At 61.4% G+C, this 20,644-nt stretch overlaps 1 long non-coding RNA gene across 1 annotated transcript; it reads right to left on the bottom strand.

Moving 5' to 3' along the window:
* Positions 1-1,719: 1,719 nt before the first annotated feature.
* Positions 1,720-8,213, bottom strand: LOC136018074 (uncharacterized). Its single transcript, XR_010614223.1, has 3 exons — positions 8,094-8,213; positions 7,757-7,859; positions 1,720-1,823 (listed from the first exon to the last, which is right to left on the bottom strand). It is a non-coding gene; the product is annotated as an uncharacterized LOC136018074 (long non-coding RNA).
* Between the last annotated feature and the right edge of the window lie 12,431 nt (positions 8,214-20,644).

The raw sequence follows: 20,644 nt of genomic DNA, 5'->3' as shown, positions 1-20,644 counted from the left end.
CCGGGACAGGACGTGCCAGTGCCACACGGCAACGGCACCGCTGCAGCCATGCTGCTATACACAGCAAGGGGGCTTCCCCACCACCGGGTGACCCAGCAGCCATGTCTCACGGGCCTGGAATATCCCAGCTCCGGTGGAGAGCAGGCCTTGGGCACCGCCTCGCCTGGGAAGGCGACTGCTTTCCTCCCGGCTGGCATTGACAAGCAGGCACTGGATGGATGAGCAGTACGTTACCTTCCTATCCAAAGTGGCACCTGGCAGCAGGGCCCTTTGCCGGAATGTGGGGCCTCCCTCACGCATATCCTCTTCTATTGGAATGTGGAAAGAGACCAGGAGTAACTAATTTGGGTCAGGGGAGCACAGCCTCCCTTTCTCCTGCTCACCACAGAGGAAATCCCATCTCCCAGGGGCTGGCTGCCGAGCCCAGAGCCTCTCTTGCTTCAGCATTGCTCAACTCCCCCCTGCAATGTCCGTGGAGGGCGAAGCCTGCGCACCCCAAACTGAACCCACGCTGGGAGCAAGCAGCCTCCAGGCTCTTTACTGGCCCAGGCGACGGGGAGGGAGGACGCTGCTGGCCCGGCCAGAGCAAACCCTTCCCTCCTGACCCACCCTGGGTGAAACCTTTCCCTGCACAGCTGCAGGGCTCCATCAGCCGCGACTCCATCCCACTCTCACATCTGCAAGCCCAGCCCAGGATGTGAGCAGTGTGTTCTTACAGCTCAGCAGGTGCTGAGGAGACCCGTGTCAAAGCGGGAACACAGGGCTCGCAGCCGTGCTGCTGCCTCCAGCTGGGAAGGTGCCAGCACAGCAAAGAGATTTTGTCCTTTCCCCTGGCTGTGTCCCCCCTGCAGACTGGCCAGGGCAGAGTGGGCACAGGCAAAGAGCTCCGCGCTGGGCCGGGGGCCGCGCAGCGGTGCTGGGCGTTGGGCCCGTGGAGAGCCCCTGGGCATCTGACTGTGCCAGCGTACCGGGACGGAAAGGTCCTCAGGGCTGCGGTCCTGTGGCAGCGGGTGCCGCTGGCGCACGGTCTGCGGTGCAGCTTTGCTAGAGGAAAACGGCCAGAGCACTGTGAGCGGCAGGAAGATCCGATTCCACCCTCCTCCCAAGCTCACCAGAGGCAGTAGCGGCGGGACGGTACTCTCAGCACAGATGGTTCCTGCGGTTGAAACACTGGAGAGGCCATTTTGGCGTGCGGGCCACACGAAGACAGGAGCGATGCGGGCTGGCAGGATCGCATCGCACACGAGGACGCCCTGCTCCCAGCAGCCACCCCTGCAGCACCACGCCGGGCAGCGCCAAGGGCAGCAGTACGGGCCTGGCCCCACCATCGCTAGGCCACCCGTGTCCTTACCTCGCCCGTGCCCTGCGCCACCCGCAGCCCTCACAGCCTATGTCCCTGTGCCACCCGCCTCTGTATCCAACCTATGTCCCTGTGCCACCTGCCTCTGTATCCAACCTATGTCCCTGTGCCACCCGCCTCTGTATCCCACCCGTGTCCCTGTGCCACCTCCATCCCTGACGACCAGGGCCCCTGTGCCCCCCGGGCCCCTGACAAGGAGTGTCTACTGCCACCCGTGTCCTTACCCCACCTGTTTCCCTGCGCCACCCGTGTCCTTACCCCACCCACATCCCACTGCCCCGCTCACCCAAGGCGGTTGCCGCGGGTCGGGGAGCTCACACCCTGCCCGATCCCAGTGGCCGCTCTGCTGTTACTGGCCATTTGCTTCCTCATGCGCCAAACCATCTGGTCCCAAGGGGTTGGAAAGCGGGCGATCAGGCTGTGCCTGACCCGGTACGGGGGCGGGCGCAGCGGGGGAGAGCGCCTGGGGGGCAGGAACCGTGCTGGAGAGCCCCGGAGCAGAAGGCGCCCGGCGGGCGGGCGGCGGGCCCGCAGCGCCCACCAGGCACCCCCCGCGCCCAGCGCCGCTCCCAGCAGCGATCCCTGCAGCAGGGAGGTGACCGCCACCAGCAGCGCCAGGGGCAGCGCCGACGGCCAGAGCCAGGGGCAGCGCCGTCCGCCCGGCCGCGCCATCGCTCTCGCTCTGCTCTGCAACGGCCACCGGCCCGGAACGCGCTATGGGAGCCGCGCCCAGCGACGTCGACAGCCGCCGCCTTCTAGAGCTCGGGGCCCTGTTCCAGCGGCCCCGCCGTTCCACCCGCCTGCCACTGACAGCCCTGGGCCAGCCGTGCCCCCGACAGCCAGCGGCCCTGTGCCACCCCTGGCCGATGCCACGTATGGACGATGCCGGGGACCACACGAGAACACGGCTCCCCTGAGCATCTCCGGTGCCATTGCCCTGCCGCGCGGACCCTGCAGCCCAGCTGAGGAGGGCAGGGCTGTCTGCACGGCCTCACCTGGCCAGAGGGAGAGAGGGCTGCTGGGGCAGCCAAAGGCATCCTCAGCACTGAGCAGGGGCCATGGCGTGCTCACCCCACCGCACTCGGCAGCGGTGATGCGCAGGGTGGCCCCTTGCGCCCAGCGCTGCAGTAAAGGATGCCCGCTTGCTAGAACTGTGCACCGAGTCTTAGAAAGCTCTTTCAGTGACACAGAGAGGGAGCAGGGGCACACAGGGAATGCCCACGGAAAAGAACAAAGCGAGTGCCAATGACCAGGTTTCTGATCTCAGCAGCTGCCAAGCGCCGCCCCCGAGATTCAGGGGAAACCTGTGCTCAGAACTGGAGTGGGGCTTATCGCAGGCAGAGCTAGCTTTGGTCCTTCCAGCTAAGAAGGGCATCACGGGCTCCTCCTGAGCTCTCAGGGGACAGCCCAGCACTAGCATCCGCTGTGATCTACGGTGCCCTTGCTGCTGACAAATGTGTTGTATTGAACCGTGCAGCCCTCGTGTCCCTTCAGGTCCTTCTGGTGAGAGCTGGGGGCAGAGGAGGATGCTGCTGCTGTGCTGCCATTGCAGAGGGGCTTTGCAAGGGTCCCTCACGCTCTCGCGGTGGGAGGCAGGGCTCCATCTCCAGCCCAGTGGTTTTCCCGTTCCCCATGGCCAGTGCTGCCATGCAGTGGGCACAGCTGTAGCACTGCGGCTGGCTCAGGTCCTCGACGGGGCTGCTCAAGGGAGCAGATTCTGGTGGAGCTCTTCAGCCCATCCACCTCTGCTCGAGAGCGTAGGCTCCTCTGGTTGCCGTTGCCGAGGCGCAACCTCGTTTCTGCTTGACCCTCTGCAAACCGGGTGCTGCACTTGGTGATGGGGCAGCCCACCTGGCCCTGGCTCTTCACTGTCCTCTCATCTCAGAGGTGCCTCCAGAGCTTCCCCCCCAAGGGCTCCCTGCTGCCTGCCCCTGGCCTGGGCTGGACACTCCCCACGGGAAACACCGCCTCAGTACAAACCACAGCGTCTCCATCTCCCAGCCACCGCAAGGTCTCCAGCTCTCGAAACTCGGGCCCTGCACTCAGAGGCCAAAACGTGAATCGGCTCTCGAACTCCGTCAACTCAGCTTGGTTGTCAGGTGGGGCATTGCTCCTCCACCATTTTTCTTCTCGCATCACAAGATGAGGACTGGGGAAGCAGGAAGAAACATGTGAATCTAGTGGTTTCCAGCAAGGCACTGTTTGTAAAGCAGTTCTAGTATGGTACAGTTGTGGTCATGAAATCAGCCTCCGTAAGCAAAGTGTTTGGGGGTTCTGCGCAAGAAGCAGCTATTTGGCCAGAGGCAGAGCAGAATCCAAGCGGCCCTGGAGGTGCCATGCTTTTAGGATTACTGTTGGGATGACCAAGAGCAGGGTTTCTGTCTCTCCACTGTCCTTCGCAGCAGCACGTTTGTGCAGCAGTCTTGCCCTGAAATTGGCACTGCGCGGAGCAGAGGCAAAGTGGAGGAAAACTACAGAAACAGTAATAAGAAACAGTAAGAAGAAGAAGAAGAACTGTCGTTCAACCACGCAGTTGTGTTTCAACAGGGGAAGCAAGTACCCACAAGCAGAGGGTGCTGGAAAGCTGCGCCCCGTGCTCTGGCCCAGGAGTTAAACACAGGGAAGGCAGATGCGAAGACAGTCTGTTTACTTTAAGCGGGGGGGCATAAAAACAGGGGATGGGGGGTGAGGTGGAGGAGGGTGGGAACTGCATAGTGACGGTAAAAAAATACGAAACCGATAGTAAAATTAGGGTTAAAACACTGGTTTCCTATTGTTAGAACAACAAAACAACGGTGTAACAACAAAAATTCTACAATAAAACAACAAAACAGCTACAGCGTAAGAGCAAAACAACTACGAGGTAAGTGAGGCTTTATCGATGAACAGGGAAATCCTAACTAGAGTGAAGAGTATGCCCCGCTGATTTCCTGTTAAATGCCAGTCCTGCTCGCCTGCGTTGCCAACTTTGGCTAAAACAATTGCTGGGAAATTTTGGGTAGTAGAACTGCAGCAGCTGGGAGCGGGCAACAGCGTGGCGGCTTAGTAGCTACGTGGAAGTGTTACTTTTAATCTGCCTTCTGGGCTCAGCTTTGGCTGCCTGCTTTAATAAAGAGTATGTGTCCAAGGCACAGCAAATCCCTTCTCCTCTTCAGCAGACACTGTCAAGTTCACAGAAAGGGGAGAGGGAAGAGCCAGCTCTTCCTCGGGAGGATTTCATGGGGGGTTCTTGACAAATTTCTCAAGTAAACAAATATCTGAAAGCTTTTATATTCCAGAAGCCAGGAATAAACTACCTCCCCCCAGGCACACATTTCTCTCAGAGCTGATTCAATGGTTTATTCAAAGCCCAGAGGTTCTCAGAGTTCAGATTCCCTTTAAAAAACGTTGGGGGGAAAAAAAGCTAATTTTTCTTCAAGGTAAACACAGGAATAAGCCTCAGCAGCTCTATTTCAACACGCTAAGCAGGGGACATATCCTTTTGCAAGAGCCAATCCAGATACCTGTCAAAAGAGATCTAATCAAGGCTCAGGGCATATTGAATGCGCTTGGTGGACCAAGGTGGCATCACCTGACCTGGCAAAATGAGCCAGTGGCTGCAGAAGCCACAAACACACACCTAATGATGGCAGGGATGGGAGAAGAAGGGGGGCACAGCCATCACCATGGGGACAGCCCAGGTGCACCATCAGGGGAGCCATCCCCTGAGCTATTTCAGGTGACTGAAAGGAACAGGTCACGCAAGGGCAGGAGCTCTGGCATGTGCAGCCTGCGGCTGCTCCATCCTGCCTGCGCCTTGCCCCCAGCCTCCCCACCTGCCCTCTCCCAGCCCTACAGAGGATGCCGCGGCCATCCCTGGGCCCGGGGAGCACCCCAGGTGTTTCGTTCAGCCCATCCGCCTCTGCTCAAGAGCGTAAAGACTCCTCTGGTTGCCGTTGCCAAGGCACTTCTCTGTCCTTGACCTTCTACAGACTGGGTGCTGCAGCACCATGGGGAGCATCTTCAGTCAGAGGGGACACTTAGTGATGGCTCAAGCAGAGGGTGCTGGAAAGTGGCACCTGTGCCCTGGTCCCGGAATCAAACACAGGGAAGGCAGATGTGAACACAGTCTGTTTATTTTAAGTGGGGGACATAACAACGGGGGGGGGGGGGGGATGTAGTGGGGTGGGGGATGTAGTAGGGTGGGTGGAAATTGTATATTGATAGTAAAAAAATGCTAAAATGCTAGTGAAATTACGGTAAAAATACAGGTTTACTATCGTTAGAACAACAACAGACCAACAGTAGAACAAAAAGGGCTACAATAAAACAGCAAAACAACAAGAGTATAAGAACAAAACACGAACAGCATAACAAGTACATTAGAACAACTGCAGAACAAACATTGAAAAACAAAAGTCTTCAGCAAAGGTCAGAGACGCCGACGTTTTGCCTCTGGTGGCCCAAAAGGCCACTTGGCATCCCTGTGGTCCTCCTCCTTCGGGAAGAAAAAACCCAGAGAGAACAGGTTTAGTCACAGCCATGTACAGCGCAATTTAGGAGGCAGGAGGTGCTGTAACAGCTCCAACATAAAAACAAAGCGTGGTTTCATTAAGGAACGTTCCCTTATTGGTGGGGTTTTGGGTAATTCAGGCTGCACCCAAGACACACAATTACAGGGCTCAGAGAGTAAAAGAGCCAGCAGCGAAGCCCTCCTGGGGGTGGTGAGGACCCCACGGGCAGGGGGGAGCAGCTCTCGGGTGACCCCCGGCTCCAGCAGCCTCTGCCCCGCTCCCACCGAACGGCACCAGGGGAGACAGCACCGCAGGTCCCCGGAGCTGGTAAATGCCAAAGGGGTGGGGATGAGGCACAAATGAAAACCAACTGGGATGTGGGGAGGGGAGGAGCCCAATCCGCTCTGGGCTCCCTCGGTGGCTCCAGAGCACCCCAGCACGGGAAAGGCCGTAAGAAGGGAGGGGAGAGGCTGCCAGGGCTGGAGCAAAAGTTCACACCTTAGGGAACGTGGCAAAATAAAGCCAGGACGGAAACTCTGCACGGACGCACAGAGGTTCATCAGCCTCGGCTGGGGAGCTCTTCCAGTAGGAAGAGTTCCCCCTGTCCCACCCCAGGCGATGCCACCCAACACAGCTTCTTGCCAGCAGTACAAACGGGGGCTGGCCCCATCACCGCGGGCCCGCCTCGGGGCTGCTCCGGACCGGAGCCCCCGCGGGTGGGGGCCAGCAGCACTGGCCATTACTTATTGCAGAAATGACGGATCCATGCCTTGTGCCGCTTGCAGGCTCTGTCCTTGGATCTTGCGCGTTCGGACGAACCTGGAAGCACAAATGTTGCTCAGGTCTCTGCAGCCGCACTCTGAGCTGGCACCGGGGCTACAACCATCCCTATCGCTGGCGGAATGGAAGGTTTTGCATCCCTGGAGCCCAGGAGCCACCACCCGAGCCGGCTCCTACGGCACAGCCTGACCCTTCCGCCATCCCCCAGCCCAAGGGAACAACGCGATCCATCAGCTCCTGAAGCCTGAAGCACCAACTCCGTCCTTACCAGAAGAAGCGGCGTGTCGCCCAAAGCCTGAGGGCCGCAGGTCATAGGTGGGCGCAGGAGTCCCTGGAAAGCAACCCACCACAGTGAGCCGGGGTCGGCAGAGGAGGAAGAGCCTGGCTCTAGGGAGCCGGCAGCACCCGCAGGAGCCGGTGCATCCAGTGCACCCAGAGGGGGCGAGGAGCGGCATTTCAGACTGCCCTCCACCCCCCAGGGCTGGGGACTGGGGCAGCGAGTGACGGAAGCACCCTCCCTTTGCACGGCAAGGCTCTGCACAGCCCCAGCACCAGCCCCTCAGGGCTGCTGAGCCCGGGCAGCTCAGCCAGGTCCGGCAGGAAAGCCGCTGCCTGCATCTGACCCTGCCCTTCAGCCCCACAGAAGCCCCGTCCACCCCGACTCACCTGGCAACACGGGCACGCTCCCGCTTCTGGGCTGGGTGGTGTCAGTAGGGCTGGCGGTGGTGGAAACGTCTTGCCCAGAATCCACCGACACTGTGGTCATGTTCGCTTCCTGTTTGCGGCTGGTGGCTGAGCAGTGCTGGGGGATGGCTGCTGGGAGCGAGCGAGAAATCAGGACCCACAGCTTGCCGCATGGGACTACCCCTTAGCAGAGCCTCCCGGCACGAAGAGCTCGCAGCTCCGGCCCTGGGCAACCTCGCCCAGCACCCTGGGGCCTGCAGGACACGAGGTCTCCCTCCCGAGTCCTCACAAGTCTCTAAGAGCATCAGAGCCGAGGAGCAGGCAGCACTGGCCCAGGAGCTTCCTCAGCCTGCGCTGCACAGGCACCCACTGCCCTGCCAGCGCGGGCCGTGGCTTTCTCCCCCTTGCCGTGCCCTTGGCGTTCCCAGTCTGCCCTTACCAGCCTTAGGTCCCAAGAGCCGCTGAGAGCGCTGCAACGCTGCCTCCGCCTCCTCCTTCAGGATCAGCTCGGTGGTGGAGTACACTGGGTTAAGGTCAGGGTACTGCCAAGAGAGAGCAGCAGCTTAGTTCCTTGTACGGGCAGCCGGCAGAGCCGCTCTGAAGGAGCTGTGGAAGCAGGCCTGTGCCAGGCCCATGAAGCCGTGGTTCTGCCACAGCCACCGCAGAGAGCTCCTGCCCCAAGGCAGGCAGCTCAGCCTGCCCCAGCCCTGCAGGAGCTGCACTGAGCACGTTCTGCCCCAGAGGAGGGCAAAAGAGGCTGCGAGACAGCGACCTACCAGCACCAGCGGGTGGGTCTCGCCGGGCACCAGCAGGCAGATGCTCCTCCTGCGTGGCCTTCCTTTCCCCGGCGAAGGTGATGGGCTCCGGGACTGCTGCTGCTCCTCCTCAGGCCTCTCGACAGCTACAGGAGGAGACGAGTCAGGAGCAGCTCCCAGCAGGGGCGTTCGGCCCGCACCAAGGGCGCTGTCCCTTCCCACTCCTCTCTGGATGCCCGTCCTGGAGGGCAGAGCCAGGGACACGGCCTGAAGGCCAGGCCAGGGCTGCGATGCCCTGGGGCAGCAGCTGGCCACAAGAGATGCGTGGGGAAGCTCTCACAAGAGCCCGCTGGGGCTCCACGGCCCAGCGGCCCCTTCCCACCTCCACGGACGCTCCTTGCACGCTGCCCACCCGAACCACAAACCCCACAAGGTGCCACACGTGGCCACATCTCGCACTGTGCCACGGGACCCTCTCCGCGACGGGCACACGGGCTTTCCTCTCTCTTTCAGCTGAGGGAGTGCTGCAATGAGCTCCGCCTGGCATCGGAGCAGCCCCGCACCAGTGGCCCATCCAAGCCCGGCACAGAGCCGGGCCCCACCTACGCTCACCCTCCTCTGTCTGCACAGCCTTGTTCGCTGTCCCTGGAGGGCTCTCTTCTCGTCGCTGCCATTCCCATTCTCTGTGCAAGTGGGAGAGAGCCACTTAGGGTCAGCGCCAGGCCGGGACAGGACATGCCAGTGCCACACGGCAACGGCACCGCTGCAGCCATGCTGCTATACACAGCAAGGGGGCTTCCCCACCACCGGGTGACCCAGCAGCCATGTCTCACGGGCCTGGAATATCCCAGCTCCGGTGGAGAGCAGGCCTTGGGCACCGCCTCGCCTGGGAAGGCGACTGCTTTCCTCCCGGCTGGCATTGACAAGCAGGCACCGGATGGATGAGCAGTACGTTACCTTCCTATCCAAAGTGGCACCTGGCAGCAGGGCCCTTTTCCGGAATGTGGGGCCTCCCTCACGCATATCCTCTTCTATTGGAATGTGGAAAGAGACCAGGAGTAACTAATTTGGGTCAGGGGAGCACAGCCTCCCTTTCTCCTGCTCACCACAGAGGAAATCCCATCTCCCAGGGGCTGGCTGCCGAGCCCAGAGCCTCTCTTGCTTCAGCATTGCTCAACTCCCCCCTGCAATGTCCGTGGAGGGCGAAGCCTGCGCACCCCAAACTGAACCCACGCTGGGAGCAAGCAGCCTCCAGGCTCTTTACTGGCCCAGGCGACGGGGAGGGAGGACGCTGCTGGCCCGGCCAGAGCAAACCCTTCCCTCCTGACCCACCCTGGGTGAAACCTTTCCCTGCACAGCTGCAGGGCTCCATCAGCCGCGACTCCATCCCACTCTCACATCTGCAAGCCCAGCCCAGGATGTGAGCAGTGTGTTCTTACAGCTCAGCAGGTGCTGAGGAGACCCGTGTCAAAGCGGGAACACAGGGCTCGCAGCCGTGCTGCTGCCTCCAGCTGGGAAGGTGCCAGCACAGCAAAGAGATTTTGTCCTTTCCCCTGGCTGTGTCCCCCCTGCAGACTGGCCAGGGCAGAGTGGGCACAGGCAAAGAGCTCCGCGCTGGGCCGGGGGCCGCGCAGCGGTGCTGGGCGTTGGGCCCGTGGAGAGCCCCTGGGCATCTGACTGTGCCAGCGTACCGGGACGGAAAGGTCCTCAGGGCTGCGGTCCTGTGGCAGCGGGTGCCGCTGGCGCACGGTCTGCGGTGCAGCTTTGCTAGAGGAAAACGGCCAGAGCACTGTGAGCGGCAGGAAGATCCGATTCCACCCTCCTCCCAAGCTCACCAGAGGCAGTAGCGGCGGGACGGTACTCTCAGCACGGATGGTTCCTGCGGTTGAAACACTGGAGAGGCCATTTTGGCGTGCGGGCCGCACGAAGACAGGAGCGATGCGGGCTGGCAGGATCGCATCGCACACGAGGACGCCCTGCTCCCAGCAGCCACCCCTGCAGCACCACGCCGGGCAGCGCCAAGGGCAGCAGTACGGGCCTGGCCCCACCATCGCTAGGCCACCCGTGTCCTTACCTCGCCCGTGCCCTGCGCCACCCGCAGCCCTCACAGCCTATGTCCCTGTGCCACCCGCCTCTGTATCCAACCTATGTCCCTGTGCCACCCGCCTCTGTATCCAACCTATGTCCCTGTGCCACCCGCCTCTGTATCCCACCCGTGTCCCTGTGCCACCTCCATCCCTGACGACCAGGGCCCCTGTGCCCCCCGGGCCCCTGACAAGGAGTGTCTACTGCCACCCGTGTCCTTACCCCACCTGTTTCCCTGCGCCACCCGTGTCCTTACCCCACCCACATCCCACTGCCCCGCTCACCCAAGGCGGTTGCCGCGGGTCGGGGAGCTCACACCCTGCCCGATCCCAGTGGCCGCTCTGCTGTTACTGGCCATTTGCTTCCTCATGCGCCAAACCATCTGGTCCCAAGGGGTTGGAAAGCGGGCGATCAGGCTGTGCCTGACCCGGTACGGGGGCGGGCGCAGCGGGGGAGAGCGCCTGGGGGGCAGGAACCGTGCTGGAGAGCCCCGGAGCAGAAGGCGCCCGGCGGGCGGGCGGCGGGCCCGCAGCGCCCACCAGGCACCCCCCGCGCCCAGCGCCGCTCCCAGCAGCGATCCCTGCAGCAGGGAGGTGACCGCCACCAGCAGCGCCAGGGGCAGCGCCGACGGCCAGAGCCAGGGGCAGCGCCGTCCGCCCGGCCGCGCCATCGCTCTCGCTCTGCTCTGCAACGGCCACCGGCCCGGAACGCGCTATGGGAGCCGCGCCCAGCGACGTCGACAGCCGCCGCCTTCTAGAGCTCGGGGCCCTGTTCCAGCGGCCCCGCCGTTCCACCCGCCTGCCACTGACAGCCCTGGGCCAGCCGTGCCCCCGACAGCCAGCGGCCCTGTGCCACCCCTGGCCGATGCCACGGATGGACGATGCTGGGGACCACACGAGAACACGGCTCCCCTGAGCATCTCCGGTGCCATGGCCCTGCCGCGCGGACCCTGCAGCCCAGCTGAGGAGGGCAGGGCTGTCTGCACGGCCTCACCTGGCCAGAGGGAGAGAGGGCTGCTGGGGCAGCCAAAGGCATCCTCAGCACTGAGCAGGGGCCATGGCGTGCTCACCCCACCGCACTCGGCAGCGGCGATGCGCAGGGTGGCCCCTTGCGCCCAGTGCTGCAGTAAAGGATGCCCGCTTGCTAGAACTGTGCACCGAGTCTTAGAGAGCTCTTTCAGTGACACAGAGAGGGAGCAGGGGCACACAGGGAATGCCCACGGAAAAGAACAAAGCGAGTGCCAATGACCAGGTTTCTGATCTCAGCAGCTGCCAAGCGCCGCCCCCAAGATTCAGGGGAAACCTGTGCTCAGAACTGGAGTGGGGCTTATCGCAGGCAGAGCTAGCTTTGGTCCTTCCAGCTAAGAAGGGCATCACGGGCTCCTCCTGAGCTCTCAGGGGACAGCCCAGCACTAGCATCCGCTGTGATCTACGGTGCCCTTGCTGCTGACAAATGTGTTGTATTGAACCGTGCAGCCCTCGTGTCCCTTCAGGTCCTTCTGGTGAGAGCTGGGGGCAGAGGAGGATGCTGCTGCTGTGCTGCCATTGCAGAGGGGCTTTGCAAGGGTCCCTCACGCTCTCGCGGTGGGAGGCAGGGCTCCATCTCCAGCCCAGTGGTTTTCCCGTTCCCCATGGCCAGTGCTGCCATGCAGTGGGCACAGCTGTAGCACTGCGGCTGGCTCAGGTCCTCGACGGGGCTGCTCAAGGGAGCAGATTCTGGTGGAGCTCTTCAGCCCATCCACCTCTGCTCGAGAGCGTAGGCTCCTCTGGTTGCCGTTGCCGAGGCGCAACCTCGTTTCTACTTGACCCTCTGCAAACCGGGTGCTGCACTTGGTGATGGGGCAGCGCACCTGGCCCTGGCTCTTCACTGTCCTCTCATCTCAGAGGTGCCTCCAGAGCTTCCCCCCCAAGGGCTCCCTGCTGCCTGCCCCTGGCCTGGGCTGGACACTCCCCACGGGAAACACCGCCTCAGTACAAACCACAGCGTCTCCATCTCCCAGCCACCGCAAGGTCTCCAGCTCTCGAAACTCGGGCCCTGCACTCAGAGGCCAAAACGTGAATCGGCTCTCGAACTCCGTCAACTCAGCTTGGTTGTCAGGTGGGGCATTGCTCCTCCACCATTTTTCTTCTCGCATCACAAGATGAGGACTGGGGAAGCAGGAAGAAACATGTGAATCTAGTGGTTTCCAGCAAGGCACTGTTTGTAAAGCAGTTCTAGTATGGTACAGTTGTGGTCATGAAATCAGCCTCCGTAAGCAAAGTGTTTGGGGGTTCTGCGCAAGAAGCAGCTATTTGGCCAGAGGCAGAGCAGAATCCAAGCGGCCCTGGAGGTGCCATGCTTTTAGGATTACTGTTGGGATGACCAAGAGCAGGGTTTCTGTCTCTCCACTGTCCTTCGCAGCAGCACGTTTGTGCAGCAGTCTTGCCCTGAAATTGGCACTGCGCGGAGCAGAGGCAAAGTGGAGGAAAACTACAGAAACAGTAATAAGAAACAGTAAGAAGAAGAAGAAGAACTGTCGTTCAACCACGCAGTTGTGTTTCAACAGGGGAAGCAAGTACCCACAAGCAGAGGGTGCTGGAAAGCTGCGCCCCGTGCTCTGGCCCAGGAGTTAAACACAGGGAAGGCAGATGCGAAGACAGTCTGTTTACTTTAAGCGGGGGGGCATAAAAACAGGGGATGGGGGGTGAGGTGGAGGAGGGTGGGAACTGCATAGTGACGGTAAAAAAATACGAAACCGATAGTAAAATTAGGGTTAAAACACTGGTTTCCTATTGTTAGAACAACAAAACAACGGTGTAACAACAAAAATTCTACAATAAAACAACAAAACAGCTACAGCGTAAGAGCAAAACAACTACGAGGTAAGTGAGGCTTTATCGATGAACAGGGAAATCCTAACTAGAGTGAAGAGTATGCCCCGCTGATTTCCTGTTAAATGCCAGTCCTGCTCGCCTGCGTTGCCAACTTTGGCTAAAACAATTGCTGGGAAATTTTGGGTAGTAGAACTGCAGCAGCTGGGAGCGGGCAACAGCGTGGCGGCTTAGTAGCTACGTGGAAGTGTTACTTTTAATCTGCCTTCTGGGCTCAGCTTTGGCTGCCTGCTTTAATAAAGAGTATGTGTCCAAGGCACAGCAAATCCCTTCTCCTCTTCAGCAGACACTGTCAAGTTCACAGAAAGGGGAGAGGGAAGAGCCAGCTCTTCCTCGGGAGGATTTCATGGGGGGTTCTTGACAAATTTCTCAAGTAAACAAATATCTGAAAGCTTTTATATTCCAGAAGCCAGGAATAAACTACCTCCCCCCAGGCACACATTTCTCTCAGAGCTGATTCAATGGTTTATTCAAAGCCCAGAGGTTCTCAGAGTTCAGATTCCCTTTAAAAAACGTTGGGGGGAAAAAAAGCTAATTTTTCTTCAAGGTAAACACAGGAATAAGCCTCAGCAGCTCTATTTCAACACGCTAAGCAGGGGACATATCCTTTTGCAAGAGCCAATCCAGATACCTGTCAAAAGAGATCTAATCAAGGCTCAGGGCATATTGAATGCGCTTGGTGGACCAAGGTGGCATCACCTGACCTGGCAAAATGAGCCAGTGGCTGCAGAAGCCACAAACACACACCTAATGATGGCAGGGATGGGAGAAGAAGGGGGGCACAGCCATCACCATGGGGACAGCCCAGGTGCACCATCAGGGGAGCCATCCCCTGAGCTATTTCAGGTGACTGAAAGGAACAGGTCACGCAAGGGCAGGAGCTCTGGCATGTGCAGCCTGCGGCTGCTCCATCCTGCCTGCGCCTTGCCCCCAGCCTCCCCACCTGCCCTCTCCCAGCCCTACAGAGGATGCCGCGGCCATCCCTGGGCCCGGGGAGCACCCCAGGTGTTTCGTTCAGCCCATCCGCCTCTGCTCAAGAGCGTAAAGACTCCTCTGGTTGCCGTTGCCAAGGCACTTCTCTGTCCTTGACCTTCTACAGACTGGGTGCTGCAGCACCATGGGGAGCATCTTCAGTCAGAGGGGACACTTAGTGATGGCTCAAGCAGAGGGTGCTGGAAAGTGGCACCTGTGCCCTGGTCCCGGAATCAAACACAGGGAAGGCAGATGTGAACACAGTCTGTTTATTTTAAGTGGGGGACATAACAACGGGGGGGGGGGGGGGATGTAGTGGGGTGGGGGATGTAGTAGGGTGGGTGGAAATTGTATATTGATAGTAAAAAAATGCTAAAATGCTAGTGAAATTACGGTAAAAATACAGGTTTACTATTGTTAGAACAACAACAGACCAACAGTAGAACAAAAAGGGCTACAATAAAACAGCAGAACAACAAGAGTGTAAGAACAAAACAAGAACAGCATAACAAGTACATTAGAACAACTGCAGAACAAACATTGAACAATAAAAGTCTTCAACAAGGGTCAGAGACGCCGACGTTTTGCCTCTGGTGGCCCAAAAGGCCACTTGGCATCTCTGCGGTCCTCCTCCTTCGGGAAGAAAAAACCCAGAGAGAACAGGTTTAGTCACAGCCATGTACAGCGCAATTTAGGAGGCAGGAGGTGCTGTAACAGCTCCAACATAAAAACAAAGCGTGGTTTCATTAAGGAACGTTCCCTTATTGGTGGGGTTTTGGGTAATTCAGGCTGCACCCAAGACACACAATTACAGGGCTCAGAGAGTAAAAGAGCCAGCAGCGAAGCCCTCCTGGGGGTGGTGAGGACCCCACGGGCAGGGGGGAGCAGCTCTCGGGTGACCCCCGGCTCCAGCAGCCTCTGCCCCGCTCCCACCGAACGGCACCAGGGGAGACAGCACCGCAGGTCCCCGGAGCTGGTAAATGCCAAAGGGGTGGGGATGAGGCACAAATGAAAACCAACTGGGATGTGGGGAGGGGAGGAGCCCAATCCGCTCTGGGCTCCCTCGGTGGCTCCAGAGCACCCCAGCACGGGAAAGGCCGTAAGAAGGGAGGGGAGAGGCTGCCAGGGCTGGAGCAAAAGTTCACACCTTAGGGAACGTGGCAAAATAAAGCCAGGACGGAAACTCTGCACGGACGCACAGAGGTTCATCAGCCTCGGCTGGGGAGCTCTTCCAGTAGGAAGAGTTCCCCCTGTCCCACCCCAGGCGATGCCACCCAACACAGCTTCTTGCCAGCAGCACAAACGGGGGCTGGCCCCAGCACTGCGGGCCCGCCTCGGGGCTGCTCTGGACCGGAGCCCCCGCGGGTGGGGGCCAGCAGCACTGGCCATTACTTATTGCAGAAATGACGGATCCATGCCTTGTGCCGCTTGCAGGCTCTGTCCTTGGATCTTGCGCGTTTGGACGAACCTGGAAGCACAAATGTTGCTCAGGTCTCTGCAGCCGCACTCTGAGCTGGCACCGGGGCTACAACCATCCCTATCGCTGGCGGAATGGAAGGTTTTGCATCCCTGGAGCCCAGGAGCCACCACCCGAGCCGGCTCCTGCGGCACAGCCTGACCCTTCCGCCATCCCCCAGCCCAAGGGAACAACGCGATCCATCAGCTCCTGAAGCCTGAAGCACCAACTCCGTCCTTACCAGAAGAAGCGGCGTGTCGCCCAAAGCCTGAGGGCCACAGGTCATAGGTGGGCGCAGGAGTCCCTGGAAAGCAACCCACCACAGTGAGCCGGGGTCGGCAGAGGAGGAAGAGCCTGGCTCTAGGGAGCCGGCAGCACCCGCAGGAGCCGGTGCATCCAGTGCACCCAGAGGGGGCGAGGAGCGGCATTTCAGACTGCCCTCCACCCCCCAGGGCTGGGGACTGGGGCAGCGAGTGACGGAAGCACCCTCCCTTTGCACGGCAAGGCTCTGCACAGCCCCAGCACCAGCCCCTCAGGGCTGCTGAGCCCGGGCAGCTCAGCCAGGTCCGGCAGGAAAGCCGCTGCCTGCATCTGACCCTGCCCTTCAGCCCCGCAGAAGCCCCGTCCACCCCGACTCACCTGGCAACACGGGCACGCTCCCGCTTCTGGGCTGGGTGGTGTCAGTAGGGCTGGCGGTGGTGGAAACGTCTTGCCCAGAATCCACCGACGCTGTGGTCATGTTCGCTTCCTGTGTGTGGCTGGTGCCTGACCAGCGCCAGGGGATGGCTGCTGGGAGCGAGCGAGAAATCAGGACCCACAGCTTGCCGCATGGGACTACCCCTTAGCAGAGCCTCCCGGCACGAAGAGCTCGCAGCTCCGGCCCTGGGCAACCTCGCCCAGCACCCTGGGGCCTGCAGGACACGAGGTCTCCCTCCCGAGTCCTCACAAGTCTCTAAGAGCATCAGAGCCGAGGAGCAGGCAGCACTGGCCCAGGAGCTTCCTCAGCCTGCGCTGCACAGGCACCCACTGCCCTGCCAGCGCGGGCCGTGGCTTTCTCCCCCTTGCCGTGCCCTTGGCGTTCCCAGTCTGCCCTTACCAGCCCTAGGTCCCAAGAGCCGCTGAGAGCGCTGCAACGCTGCCTCCGCCTCCTCCTTCAGGATCAGCTCGGTGGTGGAGTACACTGGGTTAAGGTCAGGGTACTGCCAAGAGAGAGCAGCAGCTTAGTTCCTTGTCCGGGCAGCCGGCAGAGCCGCTCTGAAGGAGCTGTGGAAGCAGGCCTGTGCCAGGCCCATGAAGCCGTGGTTCTGCCACAGCCACCGCAGAGAGCTCCTGCCCCAAGGCAGGCAGCTCAGCCTGCCCCAGCCCTGCAGGAGCTGCACTGAGCACGTTCTGCCCCAGAGGAGGGCAAAAGAGGCTGCGAGACAGCGACCTACCAGCACCAGCGGGTGGGTCTCGCCGGGCACCAGCAGGCAGATGCTCCTCCTGCGTGGCCTTCCTTTCCCCGGCGAAGGTGATGGGCTCCGGGACTGCTGCTGCTCCTCCTCAGGCCTCTCGACAGCTACAGGAGGAGACGAGTCAGGAGCAGCTCCCAGCAGGGGCGTTCGGCCCGCACCAAGGGCGCTGTCCCTTCCCACTCCTCTCTGGATGCCCGTCCTGGAGGGCAGAGCCAGGGACACGGCCTGAAGGCCAGGCCAGGGCTGCGATGCCCTGGGGCAGCAGCTGGCCACAAGAGATGCGTGGGGAAGCTCTCACAAGAGCCTGCTGGGGCTCCACGGCCCAGCGGCCCCTTCCCACCTCCACGGACGCTCCTTGCACGCTGCCCACCCGAACCACAAACCCCACAAGGTGCCACACGTGGCCACATCTCGCACTGTGCCACGGGACCCTCTCCGCGACGGGCACACGGGCTTTCCTCTCTCTTTCAGCTGAGGGAGTGCTGCAATGAGCTCCGCCTGGCATCGGAGCAGCCCCGCACCAGTGGCCCATCCAAGCCCGGCACAGAGCCGGGCCCCACCTACGCTCACCCTCCTCGGTCTGCACAGCCTTGTTCGCTGTCCCTGGAGGGCTCTCTTCTCGTCGCTGCCATTCCCATTCTCTGTGCAAGTGGGAGAGAGCCACTTAGGGTCAGCGCCAGGCCGGGACAGGACATGCCAGTGCCACACGGCAACGGCACCGCTGCAGCCATGCTGCTATACACAGCAAGGGGGCTTCCCCACCACCGGGTGACCCAGCAGCCATGTCTCACGGGCCTGGAATATCCCAGCTCCGGTGGAGAGCAGGCCTTGGGCACCGCCTCGCCTGGGAAGGCGACTGCTTTCCTCCCGGCTGGCATTGACAAGCAGGCACCGGATGGATGAGCAGTACGTTACCTTCCTATCCAAAGTGGCACCTGGCAGCAGGGCCCTTTTCCGGAATGTGGGGCCTCCCTCACGCATATCCTCTTCTATTGGAATGTGGAAAGAGACCAGGAGTAACTAATTTGGGTCAGGGGAGCACAGCCTCCCTTTCTCCTGCTCACCACAGAGGAAATCCCATCTCCCAGGGGCTGGCTGCCGAGCCCAGAGCCTCTCTTGCTTCAGCATTGCTCAACTCCCCCCTGCAATGTCCGTGGAGGGCGAAGCCTGCGCACCCCAAACTGAACCCACGCTGGGAGCAAGCAGCCTCCAGGCTCTTTACTGGCCCAGGCGACGGGGAGGGAGGACGCTGCTGGCCCAGCCAGAGCAAACCCTTCCCTCCTGACCCACCCTGGGTGAAACCTTTCCCTGCGCAGCTGCAGGGCTCCATCAGCCGCGACTCCATCCCACTCTCACATCTGCAAGCCCAGCCCAGGATGTGAGCAGTGTGTTCTTACAGCTCAGCAGGTGCTGAGGAGACCCGTGTCAAAGCGGGAACACAGGGCTCGCAGCCGTGCTGCTGCCTCCAGCTGGGAAGGTGCCAGCACAGCAAAGAGATTTTGTCCTTTCCCCTGGCTGTGTCCCCCCTGCAGACTGGCCAGGGCAGAGTGGGCACAGGCAAAGAGCTCCGCGCTGGGCCGGGGGCCGCGCAGCGGTGCTGGGCGTTGGGCCCGTGGAGAGCCCCTGGGCATCTGACTGTGCCAGCGTACCGGGATGGAAAGGTCCTCAGGGCTGCGGTCCTGTGGCAGCGGGTGCCGCTGGCGCACGGTCTGCGGTGCAGCTTTGCTAGAGGAAAACGGCCAGAGCACTGTGAGCGGCAGGAAGATCCGATTCCACCCTCCTCCCAAGCTCACCAGAGGCAGTAGCGGCGGGACGGTACTCTCAGCACAGATGGTTCCTGCGGTTGAAACACTGGAGAGGCCATTTTGGCGTGCGGGCCACACGAAGACAGGAGCGATGCGGGCTGGCAGGATCGCATCGCACACGAGGACCCCCTGCTCCCAGCAGCCACCCCTGCAGCACCACGCCGGGCAGCGCCAAGGGCAGCATCCCTGACGACCAGGGCCCCTGTGTCCCCCGGGCCCCTGACAAGGAGTGTCTACTGCCACCCGTGTCCTTACCCCACCTGTTTCCCTGCGCCACCCGTGTCCTTACCCCACCCACATCCCAGTGCCCCGCTCACCCAAGGCGGTTGCCGCGGGTCGGGGAGCTCACACCCTGCCCGATCCCAGTGGCCGCTCTGCTGTTACTGGCCATTTGCTTCCTCATGCGCCAAACCATCTGGTCCCAAGGGGTTGGAAAGCGGGCGATCAGGCTGTGCCTGACCCGGTACGGGGGCGGGCGCAGCGGGGGAGAGCGCTTGGGGGGCAGGAACCGTGCTGGAGAGCCCCGGAGCAGAAGGCGCCCGGCGGGCGGGCGGCGGGCCCGCAGCGCCCACCAGGCACCCCCCGCGCCCAGCGCCGCTCCCAGCAGCGATCCCTGCAGCAGGGAGGTGACCGCCACCAGCAGCGCCAGGGGCAGCGCCGACGGCCAGAGCCAGGGGCAGCGCCGGCCGCCCGGCCGCGCCATCGCTCTCGCTCTGCTCTGCAACGGCCACCGGCCCGGAACGCGCTATGGGAGCCGCGCCCAGCGACGTCAACAATCGCCGCGTTCTAGAACTCGGGGCCCTGTTCCACCGGCCCCGCCGTTCCACCCGCCTGCCACTGACAGCCCTGGGCCAGCCGTGCCCCTGACAGCCAGCGGCCCCAGGGATGGACGATGCCGGGGACCACACAAGAACACGGCTCCCCTGAGCATCTCCGGTGCCATGGCCCTGCCGCGCGGACCCTGCAGCCCAGCTGAGGAGGGCAGGGCTGTCTGCACGGCCTCACCTGGCCAGAGGGAGAGAGGGCTGCTGGGGCAGCCAAAGGCATCCTCAGCACTGAGCAGGGGCCATGGCGTGCTCACCCCCACAGCACTCGGCAGCGGCGATGCGCAGGGTGGCCCCTTGCACCCAGTGCTGCAGTAAAGGATGCCCGCTTGCTAGAACTGTGCACCGAGTCTTAGAGAGCTCTTTCAGTGACACAGAGAGGGAGCAGGGGCACACAGGGAATGCCCACGGAAAAGAACAAAGCGAGTGCCAATGACCAGGTTTCTGATCTCAGCAGCTGCCAAGCGCCGCCCCCGAGATTCAGGGGAAACCTGTGCTCAGAACTGGAGTGGGGCTTATCGCAGGCAGAGCTAGCTTTGGTCCTTCCAGCTAAGAAGGGCATCACGGGCTCCTCCTGAGCTCTCAGGGGACAGCCCAGCACTAGCATCCGCTGTGATCTACGGTGCCCTTGCTGCTGACAAATGTGTTGTATTGAACCGTGCAGCCCTCGTGTCCCTTCAGGTCCTTCTGGTGAGAGCTGGGGGCAGAGGAGGATGCTGCTGCTGTGCTGCCATTGCAGAGGGGCTTTGCAAGGGTCCCTCACGCTCTCGCGGTGGGAGGCAGGGCTCCATCTCCAGCCCAGTGGTTTTCCCGTTCCCCATGGCCAGTGCTGCCATGCAGTGGGCACAGCTGTAGCACTGCGGCTGGCTCAGGTCCTCGACGGGGCTGCTCAAGGGAGCAGATTCTGGTGGAGCTCTTCAGCCCATCCACCTCTGCTCGAGAGCGTAGGCTCCTCTGGTTGCCGTTGCCGAGGCGCAACCTCGTTTCTACTTGACCCTCTGCAAACCGGGTGCTGCACTTGGTGATGGGGCAGCGCACCTGGCCCTGGCTCTTCACTGTCCTCTCATCTCAGAGGTGCCTCCAGAGCTTCCCCCCCAAGGGCTCCC

Source organism: Lathamus discolor, chromosome 7, assembly GCF_037157495.1.
Source record: "Lathamus discolor isolate bLatDis1 chromosome 7, bLatDis1.hap1, whole genome shotgun sequence".
NCBI classification, from domain to species: domain Eukaryota; kingdom Metazoa; phylum Chordata; class Aves; order Psittaciformes; family Psittacidae; genus Lathamus; species Lathamus discolor.
Note: the sequence above shows the minus strand (reverse complement) of the source record. Positions and strands in the feature narration are given on the sequence as shown.